At 45.1% G+C, this 12,100-nt stretch overlaps 1 long non-coding RNA gene across 1 annotated transcript; it reads left to right on the top strand.

Annotated features, from left to right (window-relative positions):
• The first annotated feature begins 2,926 nt into the window (after positions 1–2,926).
• Positions 2,927–9,099, top strand: LOC123582316. The gene is made up of 3 exons (XR_006704311.1): positions 2,927–3,032; positions 4,197–4,270; positions 8,914–9,099. It is a non-coding gene; the product is annotated as an uncharacterized LOC123582316 (long non-coding RNA).
• The last annotated feature ends 3,001 nt before the right edge of the window (positions 9,100–12,100 follow it).

Genomic DNA, 12,100 nt, shown 5'->3' with positions numbered 1-12,100 from the left:
GGGGTAGTGGGATTGGTAGTCCTTCCTCTAGATTGACATCTGAGTGCAATTGTCTAGCCCTACACATTCCTCCCAGGGCCCAGAGGTAGGTGTCTGGTGGCCTGAGATGGCGACGTCCTTGGCATTCAGAAATCTGGAAAGGGCCTGCAGTTGCTAGAGAAGCTCTGTCCCTTTTCCCTAGTACTTTACAAATGCTACTATTTTTTTTCCCACTGTGTTCCATGATATAAATAGGATGAAGAGCCTTGATTTAGCAGCCATGGATTGCCAGCCTCGGAGCTCATGAAGGGCCAGAGATTGATGAGTAAATAACTTTTTTGTCCTAGTGATGCCTCTTGATTGTTGTGTGTCTGCTCTGGAAGAAAAGGCAGGAAATGAGTGTCCCAGAAAGGAGTTACCCACGGTTAGCATGACCCTTGGATTCAAGTTCTAGAAAACAGCAGGCTGGAAAGGTTTGGTCAGACAGGATTGGTTTGATACATTGGGAAATTTGCCCAACTGGAGCCTGATGGTTTATATCAACTTTCAGAAGGTAGTAACCAAGCAGGTAACAATTTGACTTTCTGGGTCAACTGGGTCACTGAACCCTGTTTTAATTGTAACATGCTCCAAAACTGCCTCTGTTATGAGTTGGATTATGTTCCCCTGAAAAAAAATATGTTGAAATCTTAACTCTAGTCCCTCAGAATCTGCCCTTATTTAGAAATAGGTCATTTCGTGGGGCGCCTGGGTGACTCAGTTGGTTAAGCGTCCGACCTCAGCTAAGGTCATGATCTCACAGTTCGTGAGTTCGAGTCCCGCGTTGGGCTCTGTGCTGACAGCTCAGCACACCTATTAACTAATAGATGATTAGTTAAGATGAGGTCATGCTGGAGTAGGAAGAACCCCTAATCCAATGTGACTAGTGTCCTCATAAGCAGACGGTCACATGCAGGCAGACACATGGGGAGAAGTCTATGTGAAGATTGAAGGCTGAGACTGGAGAGATGCAGCTACATGCCAAGAGATGCCAGGGAGTGCCAACAACTCACCACAAGCAGGGCGAGGAAGGATTCTTCCACAGGTTTCAGAGGGAGCGTGGCGTTGCCAACACCTTGATTTTGGACTTCTAGCCTTCAGAACTGTGAGACAATAATTTCTGTTATTTTAAGCCACCAAATTTGTGGTCCTTGGTTACAGAAGCCCAAGGAAACTAATAATACAGTCTCCCAAACTTGAGGCTTTATTGGCATGCACAAAAAATCTGTAGTCTTTATTGGAAGGGCAGAATTTTGGCATTTGTTTCTATTTTATAAAAAAAAAAAAAAAAATGCTTTTCAAATCTCCTGGGACTCTGGTGCTGTTCTTCAGAGTGCTGATGGCATCCAGGGCTGGCTCTCATACCTCTTACTCCTGTGGCTCAGCTTTCCTTGAGCTGGAAATGCTATATTCAGATCCTACGTGAGCCTGCATAAATGAAAAAAGTGGGCTTCTTTTTTCTAATTTTTAACACACATTGCACCACTTACACTTTCGTATGCATTGATGGTCTTTCTCATTTACTCATTCAGTCAACAAACCCTTATTTTTTTAATTTTTTTTAACGTTTTTTATTTATTTTTGAGACAGAGAGAGACAGAGCATGAACAAGGGAGGGGCAGAGAGAGAGGGAGACACAGAATCGGAAGCAGGCTCCAGGCTCTGAGCCATCAGCCCAGAGCCCGACGCAAGGCTTGAACTCACGGACCGCGAGATCGTGACCTGAGCTGAAGTCGGATGCTTAACCGACTGAGCCACCCAGGCGCTCTAGTCAACAAACCCTTATTGTGCACCTGCAGTGTGTTGGCCTCTGCCCTCCCTGAGCCTCCAGCCTAGAGGCAACCTCACACTATCCCACCACTCCACCCATGGAGATATTGCCTCGAACCTTTCCAGGCCTCCTCACTGAGTCATGCTTGGCTAACTTATGGCTTCTTTCCAGTGGTGACACACCTCCATCTCTGAAGGAAGAGATGAGTTTTCGGACCACCCAGAGTCCTTCAGAGCCATGTCTGGGGAACAAGTTGTATGCTTAAGCTGAAAAAAAAAAAAGTTTAGGTCTTTTGTTTTTCCTCCAAAAACCTCAAAAAAAACCCCTGAAATATTTTAATAGCAACACCAATGGGATACTTAAACATTTTTTAAAATGTTTGTTTATTTTTGAGAGAGTGTGTGTATGTGTACAAGAACGGGGGTGCGGGGGGGCAGAGAGAGAGGGTGATAGAATCCCAAGCAGGCTCCACACGGTCAGCACAGAGCCCCACGCAGGGCTCGAACTCCAGAACTGTGAGATCATGACCTGAGCTGAAACCAAGAGTCGACGCTTAACTGACTGAGCTACCCAGGTGCCCCTGGGGAGACCCCTTCAACTCAAACCCAGTTCAAGCCTCAGTAGCCTTTCCTTATCTTTTTCTACATTGTGTTTCCTTTGCTCTAGAGAGGGGAGCAGATGAAGAAGCAGGATCATCTCCTTTCTCTCTTTTTATCTTACTCTTGGGTAAAGCAATGGTGCGGGGCTCAGGTCTCTCAAAACAGCCAGTGCTTCCCAGAGTAAAACTCTTTTTTTTTTTTTATCTTTAATTTTTTAAATGTTTATTTATTTATTTTTAAAAGAGAGAAAGTGAGTATGAGCAGGGGAGGGGCAGAGAAAGAGGGAAACACAGAATCCGAAGCAGGCTCCAGGCTCCCAGCTGTCAGCACAGAGCCTGATGCAGGGTTCGAACTCACTAACGGCGAGACCACGACCTGAGGGGAAGTCGGACGTGTAACCGGCTGAGCCACCCAGGCGCCCTCCCAGAGTGAGACTCTCGATTGCCCGACTCTACCAGGGATCTTCTTCCAAGGTTGTCACAGAATTGTGACGCGAGCCTCATCACAGCTGCCATAACACATCACAAGACATGCACATGGCAGGCACTCAGAGTTGAAGCTGCAAATGAAAACCGGAAGCAAGCTGGGCTTTCCACTGCAGAGAGAAATGTCTCCACATGCCTGGGAAAATGACTTCTGCCGCAGTGAGCTGACCCTTGTTTCTAACACTAGAATATTCCTTTATGGTGTATTGAGACAGCAACGGTTACAGTCGGTGTTTCAGGAGGCAATCATACATCTAATAATCGTATTTTGTTATATCAGAAGACTACCACCTCTGCAAAGGGTGAGGGGGGTATTTATTTATTTATTTATTTGTTGTTGTTGTTTGTTTGTTTGTTTTTTAAGTAACCTCTAGGCTGCCCAACGTGGGGCTGGATCTCACAGCCCCAAGGATCAAGAGTTGCACGCTCTACCGACTGAGCCAGCAGGGTGCTCCTTGCCCTCTTTTCCAAGTGTCTCTGCAGTTGCCACATCTCAGCTCTCATCTGGTCCCACCCGGAAAGCAGGCTCTTAGCCTTTTCTCTCCTGCCCACAATACCCCTCTGCTTGCAACCTGGCTTCGTAAAACAAGACTTGATCTCAAGTGTCTCTCAAGATTGCTTTTAAGGACCCTCAATTCGATGTGTCTGCAGGACTGTGAAGTGTAAGGCAGGAGGCAGGAGGCAGGAGAGCAGAGAGGAAGCCCTGGAGTCAGAGTCATGTGGCCTTCATAAGCCAGACCATTTCTCCTAGTGGCTGCACCTACCCTTGGCCTTTTGAAACAGAAACCAAACAAGCCTCCCCTGCTTCCCCCCTGCCTTCCCCTTGTCTCTTTCTTTGTTGAAAAAATTGAGTGGTCTGTCCTCACAGTCTGCACATTGCTGATGACACTGCCATCCGCGGTGGTGGCGTTTTTAACATAGTCTCCTGTCTTCCATATTTCCTGGGAGTTAGATTTTAAGACTTAATCAGATTCAGGTCTGACTTTTTTGGCTAGACAACTTCTGGGTTGCCAGGTATGGTAAATAAAAATATAGGATGCCAGTTAAATTTGAATTTCAGATATATAATAAATAGTTCTTATTATGTCTCATGGGATATTTGAGATATACTAAACATTATCTGATATTCATTTGAAATTCAATCCTACTTCGTAAGAGATATTATGTCTATCCATGAGGAGGCATAGAACGATCCTGCTCTCTCTTTTTGGGATGTTAGCAGCTGTTGGTGATCGTGGCCTAGATTGGTTATTTCCCTAGAGGCTGTAAAATTGTGATGCTCTAAGTCTCTCTCTCTCTCTTTTTTTCTTCTTCATTTCTTAGCTGGAATATGTCTATAAAGGGAAGTTTTCCCTCATCAACCATTTGGTTTACCTGGTCACTTTCATGGAGGAAAGGTAGGATACGTGTTTCATTCTTTATTTTTCTTTGCCAGTCTTCAGAATAAAACATCCTCCCAGGGGAGAAATAAGGCAGTAGCTGGAGAGAGATGGAGGGGCAAGGAAAGGTATGTTCAAGCCAGGAGATGCTGTGTAATGAACAGAGGTGACCTCAGGGATTCTAATTACACAGGACTGAGAAGCCAGGGCTGTAGGAGACTATTGGAGTAATCTAGGCAGGAAAGGATGCTCCAAAAATGCATCCTCCAAAAGTGACCAATGAGTTGTATTCTTTCCTTCAGAAGTATCATTGGGGCGCCTGGCTGGCTCAGGCAGAGAAGCGTGTAAGTCCTGATCTCAGGGTGGTGAGTTGGGGCCCCATGATGGGTGTACAGATTATAAATAAATAAACTTAAAAGCAAAATTGTAAAAGTATCATTTTACATTCAGGGATTTTGACGTGTACATCTTTTGATCCATGCTACCGTTATTCTCTCTGATTCTCAAACTTCCTCCTCCTCGGTCAGTGGGAACTTCTTGAACGTGGCTTCTGAGTCCCTTTTTTTTTTTTTTTTTTTTTTAAGATTTTATTATTTTCAAGTAATCTCTACAGCTAACATAGGGCTCGAACCTACAACCTGACAAGAGTCACACATTCTACTGACTGAGCCGGCCAAGTGCCCCAGACATGGCTTCTGAGTCCTTTTGATGCCACCCTGGTAGTCGGTGTTACCTTCCTTGCTTTCTGGTGTAACAAGATGTTCCAGATGCATCTTACACATTTCTAGCCCAGACTTGGAATCAAACATTTCTCTTAGGAACCTCTGTAGTGGGAGATGATGTTCAGAGATTAAACATTTCTGACTTTGCTATTTAAAATCGTAACAACCCCCAGGGCGTCTGGGTGGCTCAGCTGGTTAAGCGTCCAGCTTTGGCTCAGGTCATGATCTCACGGTTCATGGGTTCGAGCCCCACGTTGGACTCTACTGTCAGCTCAGAGCTCGCTTCAGATCCTGTGTCTCCCTCTCTCTCTGCTCTCCCCCATCTTGTCCTCTCTCTCTCAAAAATAATAAAAATTTTTTAAAAACACTCTTTGGGGTGCCTGGGTGGCTCAGTCAATTAAGCGTCCGACTGGCTCAGGTCATGACCTAATGGTTTATGGGTTTGAGCCCCACATCAGGCTCTGTGCTGACAGCTAGGAGCCTGGAGCTAGAACCCCTAATCCCTCTCTGTGTTCCCCCCTCCCCTTGTTCTCTCTCTCTCTCTCAAAAAATAAATAAATAAACATTAAAAAAACACTCTTAAAAAATAAAATAAAGTCATAACAACCCCCATTACAAACACACATACATATGCTCCCGGAGGTCCCCTTACCATTTATCACCTTCTAACATATCACATCATTTAGTTTAATTATGTTTACTGCCCATCTTCTGCCATGAGGCTGTAAGTTCCTCAGAGGCAGAGACTTTTGTCTATCTGTTCATGGCCTGGTACATATTAGACACTTAGTAAACATTTCTTGAATAAGAGAATGGCTGAAAGCCATCAAATTGTATTTTGAAAAGCTCATTCTCACTGCTGGTAGAGAATGAACTGGGGAGGGACCATTGTAAAGCAGGGAGGCCAGTGGAGAGTCTATTTCAGTCATCCAGGTAACACATGAGTGGGTCATGGAGATGGAGAGGAAGGTTGGGTGGAGGTAGAACTGACCAAACACGGGAACAGACTGGAGATGGGCGATGAGGGTCAAGGCAGAATGAAAGAGGACTCCCAGGTTCTTGGCCTGAGCACATAGATGGATAATGATGCTAAAGGGATGAGAGGAAAGATAAAGGGGAGGGTCTGAGGATAAAGAGAACCAAGGGCTCCATCTTGGAAAAAGATGGCTCCCGTGTCTATTAGACAGCCAAGTGGAGGGATGAGTCTAGGCTCAGGGAAGAAGATATAAAATCGACAGTCATCAGTATTCGGGTGGTATTTAGAGCTCTGGGACTGGATGAGATCATCTTGAAAGTTTCAGACAGAGACCAGAAGCTGTTTCAAGACCAATCCCTAAGGTACTCCCAACATGGAGTAGCCAGGTGAAGGAGGAAGAGCCTGCCAAGGAACAGAGACGAGGAGGCTAGAGAGATAGAGAGAAAACCAGGAGAGAGCATCATCATCAGAACCAAGGGAAGACAAGAGCCAGGGAGAGCAGACTACTAGTTCAAGAAGCTTTGTGGAAGGGAAGACATGGGAGCAGTAGCCGGAGGGAGATGTAGGGGCAAGGAAAAGGTATGTTCAAGATGGGAGACGCTGTGTAATAACAGAAATGACCTTGCACAGTGGAAGATTCTAATGATACAGGACTGGGAAGCCAGGACAATAGGAGCCTTGGCATAACCCAGGCAAGAAATAAGGGCCTGAACCAGGACAGGGAAATAACACTGAATGAACTTATAAAACGGGTTGACTAGAGATCTCCCGATTCCAGACCGGGGGGGGGGGGGGGGGGGCGGCAAATGTCAGGATGCAGAATTTCTCAGGATCCAAACCTGCCTGCTCAACAGCCTTGCCCCTCCTCACCCCCAGATAAACACACAGACCAAAACATCACACCCTTTCCAAAAGCAGAGAAAGCAGGATACACACTGGGATCCTGGACAAATGCCCGACTGCCCCCAGGAAGGCCTGATCTGGGTTCAAAGCCGAGAAGGCACACAGAGTTTCCTTGTTTCCCCCGCTGGATTTAAGTGTGTTTTTAAAGTGCTCTTCTCTGGCTACCCAAGGATTAGCCATGTGTTTCAGCAAGTGATTGAAAATCATTACTCGTCTCTTTTGCTTGAACCTCAAACTTTTGAAATGTACACAGCTTGGCAGGCTGGCCAGGGCAGCTGAGCCTCAAGAGGACGTGTCCCAGCCATCTGTTGCCCCATTTCATACCAGCCTTCTGCCCTTCCCACCGCCGAGGAGCGCTGGGCTGGACAGGCAAACACAGCACCAGGACAACTGTAGCCCTGGCCTCCGACAGTTGCTGCAGTCTTGGGTGGCGTGGGGGAAGGGAAGCTATTTTGTTCTGCTTTGCCTTGAGGTTATGGAGTCCCCCTCCCCCCATTTTAGAGATCCAGAGAGGTCTAGGGATAGAGACAAAGGACATCATCTGTGATTTTCCCTTCATCAGAGCAGCTCAGACTGTACTCAGCTACTCAGAGGCGATTCAAGGATGCAATGTGAAGATTAGAATTTCATTTGAAACAATATTTCAGTATTTTAAAAACTCTATTAAAAAATGTTTAGCGTGGAACAATGTGAATGCATTAAATAAACACTTTTAGCCCCACAAGACCTCAGTGGTTTAAGTTGCACTGCCAAGTGAACTAACTTTGAGGGGAGAGCAGTTGATATTATTATTCCTTTTAATTAATAGACTTTATTTTTATTATTATTATTTTTAAGTAGGCTCCCTGCTGAACGTGAGGCTTGAACTCATGAGCCTGAGATCAAAAGTCTCATGCTATACCGACCCAGGAAGACACCCCAAATAGACTTTATTTTTAAGAAAGATTTTAGGGGCCCCTGGGTGGCTCAGTCAGTTTGGTGTCTGACCTCGGCTTAGGTCGTGTTCTCATGGTTCATGAGTTCAAGCCCCATGTTGGGCTCACTGCTGTCAGCCCAGAGCCTGCTCCAAATTCTCTATCCCCCCTCTCTCTCTGCCTCTCCTCTCAAAACACTGTCTCTGTCTCTCTCAAAATAAATGAATTAAAAAAATTTTTTAGAGACAAATTTTAGATTTAGAAAGAAATTGAGCAGATCATACAGAATTCCCATATTACCTTCCTCCTCCCCAGCACTCACTTTCTCCTATTATTAACATCGTACATTAATGTGGTACATGAGTCACACACAATTGGTGAATCAATTCTGAGACATTGCTATCAACTAAAGTCCGTAGTTTTTTCAAATTTCTGTAGTTTTTACCTAATGGCCTTTTTCTATTTCAAGATCCCAAGCAGGATTCCACATTAAATTAAAGTCACATGTCTTCCTGGGCTTCTCTCGGCTGTGACAGTTTCTCAGACTTTCCTTTTTGATGATCTTGCGAGTACAGGTTGGGTATTTTGTAGGATACTTTTCTTTTTTTGTTTTTTTTAATGTTTTTTTAAAATTTATTTTTGAAGGAGAGAGAGAGACAGAGCATGAGTCGGGGAGGAGCAGAGAGAGTGGGAGACACAGAATTCGAAGCAGGCTCCAGGCTCTGAGCCATAAGCACAGAGCCCCATGCGGGGCTCGAACGCACAAACTGTGAGATCATGACCTGAGCCGGACGCACAACCAACTGAGCCACCCAGGCGCCCCTGTAGGATACTTTTCTATTGGGATTTGTCCGATGCTTTTCTCACATGTAGACCGGGGTTGTAGGTGTGGGGGAGGAGGATCACAGATGTAAAGTGGCATTTCCCTCACATTATATGTAGTGTACAGAGATACATGCTATCAACATGGTTTATGATTATTGATGCAGATGGTGGTCACCTGGCTAAAGTAGCGTTTGCCAGATTTCCCCCCTGTAAAGTTTTCTTGTTTAAAACAATGTATGTAAGTATGGATTCACAGATATTTACGTTATACGTTGGGCTATAATCTAATGCTACTTTATTTTGCTCCTCAAATTGTCCTAGCTTTGACCACCGGGAGGGCTTTTGGCTGACACCTATGCCCCTGTGACATATTCCCATAAGTATAGTATTTTTTGTACACTCAGTTTTGTGCTTTGTACTGACTTTGGCACAAGCTCCTCCTGGCAGCTCTGAGCCCAGGTTGGCACGGATAGTGGGTGTGCCTTGTGAGGCTCAGTGCTGCGCCAGCCTGGGCATGTCTCCTTACGGAGGGCAGAGTACTTCCCGCATGGGGTGCACTGGGCTCCATAAACCACCGGCTTATCCTAGTGACTATGAAGTGATAAAAGTGTCTTGTTTGTTCAGTACTTGTTCTAAGTTTTACTTGTTTATTGCCCAACTTCTATGTTTATGATGAGGATAAAGAGCAGTTGTTGGATATTTTGATAGTTACTCACTCAACTTTTTTTTTTTAATGTTTATTTATTTTTGAAGGAGAGAGAGAGAGAGAGAGCGCGAGCAGGGGTGGGGCAGAGAGAGAGGGAGACACAGAATCTAAAGCAGGCTCCAGGTTCTTAGCTGTCAGCACAGAGCCCGATGGGGGGCTCGAACCCTTGAGCCGCGAGATCATGACCTGATCTAAAATCAGATGCTTAACTGGCCAAGCCACCCAGGCACCCCCTCACTCAACTTTGAAACAAAAATTTGTATTACTTATTTCTAGTGTCTAGATTGGTTTAATTGAAGACCATTCTAATCTCAAAAGACAAATTAACAGGAGTTAAGAGCACAGACCCGACCGTAGGACTGCCTTGATTTAAACCCTTGACTTTGAGCAAATTATTCCATTCCTCTGTACCTCAGTTTTTCCACCTATAACAGGGGAATGTTAATGATAGATTTACTTCAAAGGTTTGTTAAGTGAGTTAATTAATGTAAAGTGATTGGAACAGGGCCTGACATGTAGTGAGTGCTATGTAATGGTGTCTATCATCATTACTTATAACCATCTGCTGTGGCCTTAATGTTTATGTCCCCCCAGCCCCCAAATACATATGTTGAAATCCCAATCCCCAAGGTGATAGTATTAGGAGGTGGGGGCCTTCAGGAGGTGACTAGGTCATGAGGACAGAGCCCTGATGATCAGAATTAGCACCCTTATGAAAAAGGCCCCACAGAGCTCTCTAGTCCTTTCTGTCATGTGAAGATCTGATGAGAAGTCTGCTACTCAGAAGAAAGCCCTCAGTCGACCACGCTGGCACTGTGACCTTGGACTTCCAGTCTCCAGAACCGTGAGAAACAAATTTCTGTTGTTCATAAGCCTCCCACTCTTCAGTATTTTGTTATAGCAGCCCAAATGAACTGAGATACCACCCATTTATGTGATCAGAATTTTCTCAGAACTGGATGACCAAAGCCAAATAGAAAAATAAGTTGGATGCCGAGACTGACTGTGAATCAGCCAGGGCTTTGATTTAGAAGCACAACAGGAACTGGCTCTGGATGAGTAAAGCTGAAGAGGAATTTATGGAAAGGATGTTGGGTAGCCCGTGGAATCTCTGGGAAGGCCTGAGAGCCAGGCACAGGGCATGAATGAGAACAAAGGATGCTGGGAAGTAGCTAAGAGCATGGCCAAAATTGTGGCACAGAAGTTATCCAGAGCCCTGCCCTGGCCTCAGAACCCTGGAAAGCTTGTGCCACAACCAGGACTGGGGCCTGAAAGATAACCAGGCTGCTGCCATTACCCTGGAATCTGGACGTGGCTGCCACAGCTGCTGCCGTCCCCACTGGAGAAGCTTCTCTAAGGGGTTCTCTCTGTGATCTCTGATTCAGGATCCAGGTGGTGCTCCTGATTGGCCAAGCCCAGGTCACATGTCTGAGTCCTGCCAATGAAAGAGGCTGGGAAGCAAGTGTCATGATTTCAGTCTCTATAGTGAGAGGTGAGCAGTAGACTTTAACTTCCACTAAGACTCATAAGATGGTGTCTCCCATGCACCTGGGAAGGGATTCTGAAGCTGGACAGCCAAGAAGTGACAAATGCCATCTATCAACTCTGCTTTCAGATTTCGTTCCATCATAGTAACAGCCTCAGTGGACTTTATAATAAGTAAAAGTTTGAAAAACACTGGCCCAGTGCTCTGGTGCCCCTTATATTTTTCAAGCTGGAGGTATAAGAGACTGATTTTTGTGAGTTCTAAGGAAGATAAAAGCTATTGGTTGGATTTGGGTAGGAGTTTTTCATGGAGGTTGTGATTCTGAGCCTCACAGGATGTACTCCTCACAGGACGTTTTTATAAGTGACAGTAGATGCTCCTGTGATTAACAAAATGCAAATTCCTTTAAAGGATTTAAAAGTGATTGGTTTTGTCATTTTGCGTTTTTTTTAATCAACAGGTGCCAGATTACCATTGTCATCCTGTGGAGTCTTTGAAATGTTTGCTTTGAAAAAGAAGCCTAGGGGTGCCTGGTTGGCTCAGTTGGTTAGGGGACTGACTATGGCTCAAGACATGATCTTGCAGTTTGTGGGTTCAAGCCCCACAGTGGGATCTGTGCTGACAGCTCAGAGCCTGGAGCCTGCTTAGGATTCTTTATCTCTCTCTCTCTCTGCCACTCCCCTGTACTTGCTTTCTCTCTCTCACTTAAAAAAAAAAAAAAGTCTTCATATTTGAAGGTTGGAGAAACCCTTAGCACTGTCCCAAACTTTTCTTTTCTTTTCTTTTCTTTTCTTTTCTTTTCTTTTCTTTTCTTTTCTTTTCTCTTCTCTTCTTTTCTTCTCTTTTCTCCTCTTCTCTTTCTTTCTTTTTTAAATATTTTTAAAAAGATTTTTTAAATGTTTATTTATTTTTAAGAGACAGAGCAGAGTGCCAGAGGGGGAGGGGCAGAGAGAGAGGGAGACACAGAACGTGACGCAGGCTCCAGGCTCTGAGCTGTTAGCACAGAGCCTGACACGGAGCTCAACTCAAGAACCACCAGATCATGACCTAAGCCTAAGTCAGATGCCCAACTGAGCCACTCAGGCACCCCTTTTAAGATATTTTTTAAGATTCTTTTAAAAGTTTATTTATTTATTTTGAGAGAGAGAGAGAGCATGCAGAGGGGCAGAGGAAGAGGCAGAGAGAGAGAGAGAGAATCCCAAGCTCCACACTGCCAGCCCAGAGACCGATGTGGGGCTTGAACCCACAAACCACGAGATCATGACCCGAACCAAAGTCTGACATTTAACCAACTGAGCCACTGAGGTGCCCCTAGA

This window comes from Leopardus geoffroyi, chromosome B3 (genome assembly GCF_018350155.1).
Source record: "Leopardus geoffroyi isolate Oge1 chromosome B3, O.geoffroyi_Oge1_pat1.0, whole genome shotgun sequence".
Classification (NCBI taxonomy): domain Eukaryota; kingdom Metazoa; phylum Chordata; class Mammalia; order Carnivora; family Felidae; genus Leopardus; species Leopardus geoffroyi.
This window is presented reverse-complemented; position numbering and strand designations above follow the sequence as displayed.